Source organism: Prionailurus bengalensis, chromosome E3, assembly GCF_016509475.1.
Source record: "Prionailurus bengalensis isolate Pbe53 chromosome E3, Fcat_Pben_1.1_paternal_pri, whole genome shotgun sequence".
Lineage (NCBI taxonomy): Eukaryota > Metazoa > Chordata > Mammalia > Carnivora > Felidae > Prionailurus > Prionailurus bengalensis.
In genome coordinates, this window is record NC_057357.1 from 24,582,290 (window position 1) to 24,591,637 (window position 9,348).

At 39.9% G+C, this 9,348-nt stretch overlaps 1 protein-coding gene across 1 annotated transcript in view; it reads right to left on the reverse strand.

Annotated features, from left to right (window-relative positions):
- Positions 1 to 9,348, reverse strand: part of MOSMO (modulator of smoothened) — a 61,869-nt gene that overhangs the window by 51,763 nt on the left and 758 nt on the right. The gene's annotated exons all lie outside the window — the stretch shown is intronic.

Below are 9,348 nucleotides of genomic sequence, written 5' to 3' on the forward strand. Positions count from 1 at the left end.
TCCCCAGCTTGTGCATGCTCTCAAATTAAAAAAAAAAAAAAAAAAAAATGCAGTATGGAAAAAACACAAAACCTCACAGTTGCATTACAGAAACTAATAACAACTAGAAGAAATTTTATTCTATAAACAAAAACTAAATCCTCAGTTATACTACTTGCCAGGTTTCTATAAGGAAACAACTATCTCATATATTTCAAACATATTTCCAGCCTTTCAGGTGAAGCTAACTGACTCTATACTCAACTGTAAAGTTTACAGACCACTAGGTCTTAGATATATTCCTTTAAAAATAACTTCCGAGGGCACCTGGGTGGCGTCCGACTTTGGCTCAGGTCATGATCTCACGGTTCGTGGGTTCGAGCCCCACATCAGGCTCTGTGCTGGCAGTCTGGAGCCTGGAGCCTGCTTCAGATTCTGTGTCTCTCTCTCTCTGCCCAACCGCCGCTCACTCTGTCTCTCTCTCTCTCTCAAAAATAAAATAAAACTTTAAAAAAAAAGTTAAGAAAACAACTCTGAACTAAATGATTTTCACAGTACACTGCAGTTGTTACCCTTTAACCTACAGGAGAACATAAAGTTGGAGTCTGAACGTGCATAGCAATTAGAAGGGATGAAAAAAAGCATTACTCAAATCTGAATGATGTAATTTTTATTAATAAAAAACTCTCAACTACAACTTGTCTAAAATTACATAGCTAGTAGATAGCAGGACTGGGATTTGACTATGTCAGTTTTGGTTTGACCCCAAAATCTGTGCGCCCTTTCTACTATGCTAGGCTGCCTTTCATTTAGAAATCTGTTTTCTTCTTCAGTCTGTTCCAGAAACTTATGAACCCAATGCAGGCCTTGCTTTTTGTACTTATATGTGTGGCTTACATTACCACTACCACGGACTTCACAGTCTCTCTTCCTAGATTGGGTTCGGCTGGGTTTCAGTTATATTCAAATTCAGACACACCATGTTGCCTTAAGTTTCTGTTTAGAACAAGGCAAGCTCTAAGTAAATAAGATAGGTAATAAAAAGGGAAATGTTAAAAAATTCAAATGTTGGGGTGCCTGGGTGGCGCAGTCGGTTAAGCGTCCGACTTCAGCCAGGTCACGATCTCGCGGTCCGTGAGTTTGAGCCCCGCGTCAGGCTCTGGGCTGATGGCTCAGAGCCTGGAGCCTGTTTCGGATTCTGTGTCTTCCTCTCTCTCTGCCCCTCCCCCGTTCATGCTCTGTCTCTCTCTGTCCCAAAAAATAAATAAATGTTGAAAAAAAAATTAAAAAAAAAATTCAAATGTTATGACTTTTTATATAATAATTATGATTAATACTTGAGCATTTTGCTATGTACTAGACCATGTGCTGATTCCTTATATGCCATATTATATTTCCTCACAACCTTCATTTGAAATAAATATACAGTCCCTATTTTATAGCTGAGAAATCAAATTACATGCCCCAGATCATAAAACTCATAAAAAGGGAATCCAAGAATCAAATGTAGATATGGCTGACTCTAAATCCCACAGGACCATTTTAAGTTTATTGTGTTGCAACTCCAGTATAAACCTAGTATTTGTCAAGAAAGGGGTTAAACAACCCCTGTTCCAGGTCAGACTCTGCTGAACAGTGGAGGATTGCTATACTAACTACACTGTGCCAGCTCTGAAAGCCTTGGCTCTAGCAGCCAAATGACAGAATTTAAGAAGTCTGGTCAGTCTAATAAAGGCAACAGCATCATCACTCTGTAATTTCTTTATCACAATTTCCTTCCTTTTAGTGATCTCCATGTACTTATGGCTTCTGTCCATGTTCTTGGTCCCAAACTTCCCTTCTCCACAACTTTTAGGCCTACTGGCCTATATCCTTCATCCCAAAGGGCCTATATCCCTGTTGGTAATGGTAAAAAGAGAGGACTTCTGGAACCAAGGTTGTAAACGAAATAAATGCTTTGTTCAGGAAATTTAATCTTCTATTGGAAAACTGGCCTACACTGTAAAATTTACAGCAACATAAGTGATTTCAAGCTTCAAGTACATCCTGTGAACACTATAAAAAAGACTGGTCTCAGAATTTTTATTCAAAGTTATTATTTGCTAAGTATTATTTATACTGATAATGTCACTTAAAGAATTTTAATGGTTATTATTTTTGAGAGATGGAACACAAGTGGGGGAGGGGTAGAGAGAGAGACAGACAGACAGACAGACACAGAATCCGAAGAGGGGTCCAGGCTCTGAGCTGTTAGCACAGAGCCCCATATGGGGCTTGAACACATGAACTGTGAGATCATGACCTGAGCTGAAGTTGGATGCTTAACTGACTGAGCCACTAAGATGCCCTTAATGTCGCTTCTTGAAAATGTTCATTTATTTTTGAGACAGAGTGAGCACAAGCAGGGGAGGGGCAGGGACAGGACAGAAGATCTGAAGCAGGCTCTGTGCTGACAGCAATGAGCCTGATGCAGGGCTTAAACTCATGAACTGCGAGATCATGACCTGAGACCAAGTCAGATGCTCAGCCGACTGAGCCACCCAGGTGCCCCAATAATGTCACTTTTTAAAAAACCAAATAGGGATGCCTGGGTGGCTCAGGTGCTTAAGTGTTCCACTCTTGATTTCAGCTCAGGTCATGATCTCACAGTTTGTGAAATCGAGCCCTGTGTCAGGCTCTGCGCTGACAGTGGAGAGCCTGCTTGTGATTCTCTTCCTCCCAATCTCGGTCTCTCTCTGCTCTTCCCTTGTTCACATGCATGCACTCTCTCTTTCTCAAAATAAACAAACTTTAAAAATAAAATAAAAAGCCAAAAAAATGTTTGTACCACTTTACCATTTTGAAGTATTATTGTTTGAAGTAAAAGAAATTTACTGGCCCAAATATTTAACTGATGAATAGATAATGGATAAATATATCTGGCAATAAAAAGACTAATTACTAAAGTACTAATATTTACTATAATATGGATGAACATTGAAAACATTACACTAAGTGAAATAAGCCAGTCATAAAAGACCACATGTTGTATGATTCCACTTACATGAAATGTCCAGAACAGGCAAATCCTTAGAGACAGAAAGTAGATTGGTCCCCTCGCCTAAGAACAGGATGTTGGGGGGTGATGGCTAAGGGATGGGAGTTTCTCTCTGGGGTACTGAAAATGTTCTAAAATTTTCAAAAAAAAAAAATTAAATAAAAAAAAAATTTTTTTAAAGCAGTGTACTGGCAAAAGACTCAAAAGACCATTGAAGAAATTGTTAATGCTTTTTAAATTAAAGGAGAACATAATTTCAAGATTTTTGCCCTCTTAGGTAGAACCAAATTCTGTCCTTCACTATGTCAGGTCCAAAGTGATTGCCAAAATGAAGTTCTAGACAGACTGCTTTGTTCAAACTGATGTTACAAAGCTCCTTCATGCGAAAGTACCTCTGTAATCACTTAAATTGTTACCATTCAGGGGAGAGGGCTTATTGTTTAATAATTTTTTATTATTTAATAAATGGTGTTTAATAAATATCTGCTTGGGCAGCTTATAATTTTAATGTTTTAAACCAATGACCCCAATCTGTAGGCCAGGATCTACTTGTGATCTTGAACTCTAACATGAGAGATGTCAAGCACCACAGTCCCTTATCTGAGGTTTCCAGGATTTCCTGTGGAGAGGGTAGTGGGTAGCAGAATGGGAAATGATACTCTTTCAAAGTCTTTCACTTCCCCAAGCACCTGCCAGTTTTTATACTTGAGCGAAAAGAAATCTCTTCCTCACAAAATGTCAGCCGTCTCCTAGGTGTCAAGTGGTTTTCTCCCCCCATGAGGGATAGGGGTGTGGGGGGGGGGGGAGGATATTAGAATAATGTTCTTAGCTTATCTGTGTCCCCTCACTTATTCCTTCCCAGGTCAGAGGAATGACTTCGACTGGCAGTTATGAAAAAATTGGGTACATGTGGTCCAACTTTTTGTCCTTGGGAGCAAGTCGCCCATAAGGAGCCCTCATTTCCTCTGTTCTTTCATGCTGGAAGTCTTATAGGGCAGGTGCCTCAGTCCTGTTTGGGACTGGATGGTTAAGTTTGTTCAATCGTGAGATCCAGTAAGAAGAGGAAGTTGCTTGCCCACAGATAAAAGCCATGTTCTCCAATATTCTCTTTAGCAGCAATAAAATAATATCATGGATCCTAATTATTCTTTCTTTCCCTCAGTTCAGAATAACAAGCAGGAAAGAGTGTGTCGGTTATTGTGACTCCTTACACACTCTAAACAATTTTAAAAAGAATGAAAATCTTAGGAATAAATACACTCTGACAGACTACAAAGTGAATGTGATAACCAACTGTATAAAAGGAAATTTTGCTTAGACATAAAGGAGGAATTCCTCTATGTACTGGAAGAGACTTTTGGAAAACATTTGGAAATCTTCGTTAAGAACACTAAGAAAATTCATCCAGGATGATTTAGGATGGCATAACCCTAAACGGTCACTACAATCTTTGCTGTAAAGGATGATGCCTCAAAAAAGGAATCTCTAGATCATTTTTTTCTAGATCATCTTTTTTAGTTTATTTGAGAGCGAGAGCGAGAGTGAGAGCGAGAGAGAGCGCACGAGCGCGTACACATGAGAGGGGGAGGGGCAGAGAGACAGGAGAGAGAGAATCCCAAGCAGGCTCAGCACTGGCAGTGCAGAGACCTATGTGGGGCTTCAACCCGTGAACTGTGAGATCATGACCTGAGCCGAAATCAAGAATCAGATGCTTAACCAGCTGAGCCACCCAGGAGCACCGAGATCATTTTATTCATCAGAAGCAGCTTTGCTTAATTGTTGACCTTGTTAGAATTAACTCAATAATAAAACTCCCCCCACCCCTCCCAAAAAATTTGTCTCTTTAGAGATGAGAAAACAGTGACAGTGAAGTTAAGGAACTTGTACAAAGCAAAGGACATCACTTTAAGACTAAAACCCAAATCTCCCTCTTCTGTAATCTGGCAAGAACTTCAGCCGCTTAAGAATTTTAATCTTGTTGGGGCACCTGGGTGGCTCAGTCGGTTGAACATCCAACTTCGGCTCAGGTCATGATCTTGCATTTTGTGAGTTCGAGCCCTGTGTTGGGCTCTGTGCTGACAGCTCAGAGCCTGGAGCCTGCTTCAGATTTTGTGTCTCCCTCTCTCTCTCTGCCCCTCTCCTTCTCATGTTTTCTAACTCTCAAGAATAACATTAAAAAAAAAAAAAGAATTTTAATCTTGTTAAGTGAAAAAAGGTATGCATAAGTAAGATATAGGTAATACTTCAATGAAGGGTTTTCTTGAAGGGAATATGCAACACTGAAACTCAAATCTCATGTGCAAAGCATTGACATGTGGGAAAAGATGTAGAAATGGCTATTCTACATTGGCTAAATATAAAAAGCCTAAGAAATCAAACCAAGTCATGGATGTTAAGTTGCTTCAAAACCTATAAAGCACTATACAAAATGAAAGATACTGCTATGAGTTCCAGTAACCAGAAGAAATTTGATTGTGGCACAGCAGAATTATGCAATTTTGCCATGATATTCAACTGCCATTCAGTATTTTTTATTAACAGAAAACACTAAGGGTCCTTACTGAAGTGCCCCCCCCTCCCGCCCCCATGTACTTCCTTCATACCTATTTCATTAGGTCTTCAAAAGTTTGTGCAGAATCTACAGGATATCAGAACAAGCTCAGGACATGTTACCACATACAGACGAGAAAAGAAGGAATGTACTTTCTCTGTATTTGCACCAATACAATAAAAACAAACTAACAATTCTGCCAGTATGAAGCATGGCCCATAAACTTATGAGAGTACAGTTTATTAGTCAAGATTTTAGGAAATTATCCTATTCAGTTATTTATTGTTTTTGGATTATTTCATTTCCTTCTGTGGTACTTCAAGCAGAAACTGAGGAGTAGAGAAACTAGAATATGGTGATGAAAGACTAAATGAAGAACAGTACAGGAGTAATCCAGAAATGCCAAGAGAGAAGACAAATTTCACTTGTGATAAGCCTGGCCATATTTTTTTTAACATTTATTATAAAAAAATTTTTTTTAATGTTTATTTTTGAGAGAGAGAGAGAGAGAGGCAGACAGACAGGCAGAGAGAGAGGGAGACACAGAATCCAAAGCAGGCTCCAGGCGCTGAGCTGTCAGCACAGAGCGCAATGCGGGGCTTGAACCCACCAACTGTGAGATCATGACATGAGCCGAAGTCGGACACTTAACCGACTGAACCACCCAGGTGCCCCTGGCCATTTTGTTCTTGATACTGCCTTATACCCAAGAACACCCAATAAAGAAAATGTGTCAGTTCTCACAGTAACAAGTTCCGAGCTTTAATTTCAAAAAATCAACATGTTATTATAAATGAGAACAGCAATACAACAATATCTAACCTTTAATGAGCACTTATTGTGTGTTAGGCACTTTCTAAATGTTTTACATGGATTAAATCAATCATCATAATAATCCAATGAGGCAGGTACTACTAATATCCCTATTTTACAGAGGAAGAACTGTAAAGAGAGGCTAAGTAACTTGCCCCAAATCAAACAGCTAGTAAATGATGAAGTTTGGATTTGAATCCTGAAACTTTCTGTACTAGTTCATGGCAGTGGTTTTCAAATTATATCTGCAGAACCTTTCGGCTCTAGGATTCAACTTTCAAAATATATTTTGTTCACTTAAAAAACTGCGGTAAAAACATCACAGTCAAAATATGCTGTATTTAATGCACTAAGGGAATCAACACAATAACCTTTTGCTGCTAGGCTGTCACTTCTGTACAGATCTTAGAATAAAGCTGGTCCTGTCACCTCTGCGATCTTATTCGAACTTCCTGTAAATGTTTCATTGATTTGGAAGGTGGAATTCTGTCCAGATTAAAAAAAAAAATTTCGAGTAGATCTGTCTGCTCAAATCAAAGTGTACATTGAGTGTACAAACTCTCTATCAAACTTCAAGTGTATCTTACCACAACGCAAGAGCTCAAGAGTCAACAAAGGAACATCACATTTAAGTTCTGGGGGGCTTACTGTCTGATATATTTAAGGTGATAAACAGGGGTTAGATACGATTTTGAAAAAATTTCCTACCGTTCCTACTATCTCCTGTTCCAAGCTACAAAGTTTTTAATTGAAGGGTGAGATGGCAAGGGAAACTGTTAGGAGAAAGATCACCTCTCCCACCTGTTTTAGCCACACATCCCCACTGACACTCCGGACCTCGTGCCCACAATTTCCTGCCCTTCCACTTTGCCATATCAATCACTCCCAGCCAGTCCTTCAATTCTGTTGGGTTCCCGATGCCACTGACCATATACCATCAACTGTTTCCTTTATTAACTTTTACTTTTTATCCAGCTGAGAATCCATGAACCAGCATTACAGGGACATTTTGGCTAATAGTTAAACACCTTTGTTCCTTTGTGATTTTGTTGCATTTCACTGGCAAACTCCAATCACGAAGGAAACGTTCTATTGGTTTTCACCACTGACTGGTATCAAAGCAGCCGAGCACTACCAGAGGTCAACAAGGCAGCTGGCTGATCGCACTGTATGTTCTTCACCACTGACTTCAGTGAGGCTTCCACAATGCTAGACAATCCTACTATGCCACTGGTTGGCATGCTTGCTCTGCAATTATTTACCTATTTCAAACATTTTCTACTTCCTTCGATCAGCGGACTTCTGTCCCTCCCATCTCTGCAGCAACTCACAGCTGAAGACTTTGTCTACTGTTATGAAGGAGTTATTCCCATCCTGCACAGTTGAAAATCCATGCATAATTTTTTACTCCCCCAAAACTTAACTACTAATAGCCTGTCGACTGGAAGCCTTGCCAACAGCATAAATAGCTGATCAACACATGTTTTGTAGGTTATATGCATTATATACTGTATTCTTAGAATGAAGGAGGCTAGGGAAAAGAAAATGTTAAGATAATCATAAGGCAAAATATTTACAGTACTGTATTTATTTAAAAAAAAAAAAAAAAAAAAAAGTCCACGTATAAGTGGACCAGAGCAGCTCAAACCCATGTTGTTCAATGGCCAACTGTGTCTCTTTCCCACGGACATTTAGTCTATTTTTTACATTGCGATTCACCTAAAAGCACGTTGCAGAAAGCCATCTTCTCTGCTAGAACAGTGAAACCTCTTTGCCCCTAAGTATAAAAAGCCCCAACGCCTCATAAACGGAGTCGCTGCACATATAATCAGGATAAAAAAAACAGGTCATGAAGTGGATGTCACACATATAACTGTACAAACTGACACTAACATTTTCAGAAACAGCATATGTAGTTTCATCAAATTCCAAACCATCCTATCCTTTCTTACACACCTCACAAGTTTAAAAAAACTGAGATATAATCGATGTATAACATCTTGTACATAAGGAGCAGAACGTGCTGCTTTGATACATTTATATATTGCGAATTTACCACAGTAGCATTAGCTAACAGCTCAGTCACATCATAATCATCATGCATGTTTTACCATTACGAGCTCTGCTAGAACTGTAGAGGCAAGAAAAGGAGAATTTTTTAGTGTGTTATTTTAACAACCCGTAAATCTGACAGCATGATTTTGTGTTACTAGATCTAGATGGAGGAGAGGAGGCAGGGAGGAGGGAGCAACAAATGTCCCAGCTACAGCTTTCTTTTTTTTTTAAGAGCTAAATATACTGCAGGATAAATACAGACCCGTAAGTAATACTTAAGAAGTAAGTTTGACAGCACAGTGATACATTTTTATAACAAATTATTCACGGAGGGAGTCTGCCAGTCCCAACCCCCCTATATTCCCTTCACCTGCACTGAAGGAGCAGTTAGAAAACAGGCTCATTCCTTCATTCCAGTCAGCTCTCCTGACAGCTGTTACGTTAATTACAGGGCTGGTCTCACAGGTCTGGGTGAGTGTGAGTGTGTACAGGTACGTATGTGCGATGACGGCCCAAGCTGAGAAAAATCCTGCACCCGGGATCCCCTTCAGAAAGATGCCTACTTCTCTCCGGAGGGCACCACCTTGTCGCTGCTGCCTCCAGCTCGGTGGTGTTCCGGCGGGCACCGCTGCTGCTGCTGGGCTGCCTGCAACTCTAATGTGTTATTTAATTTTGTAACTACTATTAAGATCTCTAAAGCGTTTTTGTGATGCGCTGGAATGAAAGATGCTCCATAAAATGAAGTTTATTATTAGTATTATTATAGCTCCCGGGCCTAAAATAAAGCAAAATTATAACCACACAGACTTCAAAGGGAAAATCGGAAGCCACATGCGTCTTAAACACAGCCGAGCCGGCAGGGGATGGGCGAGGGCGCGGGGAGGGGGACCCGCACGCAGCACACCAGCTCCTC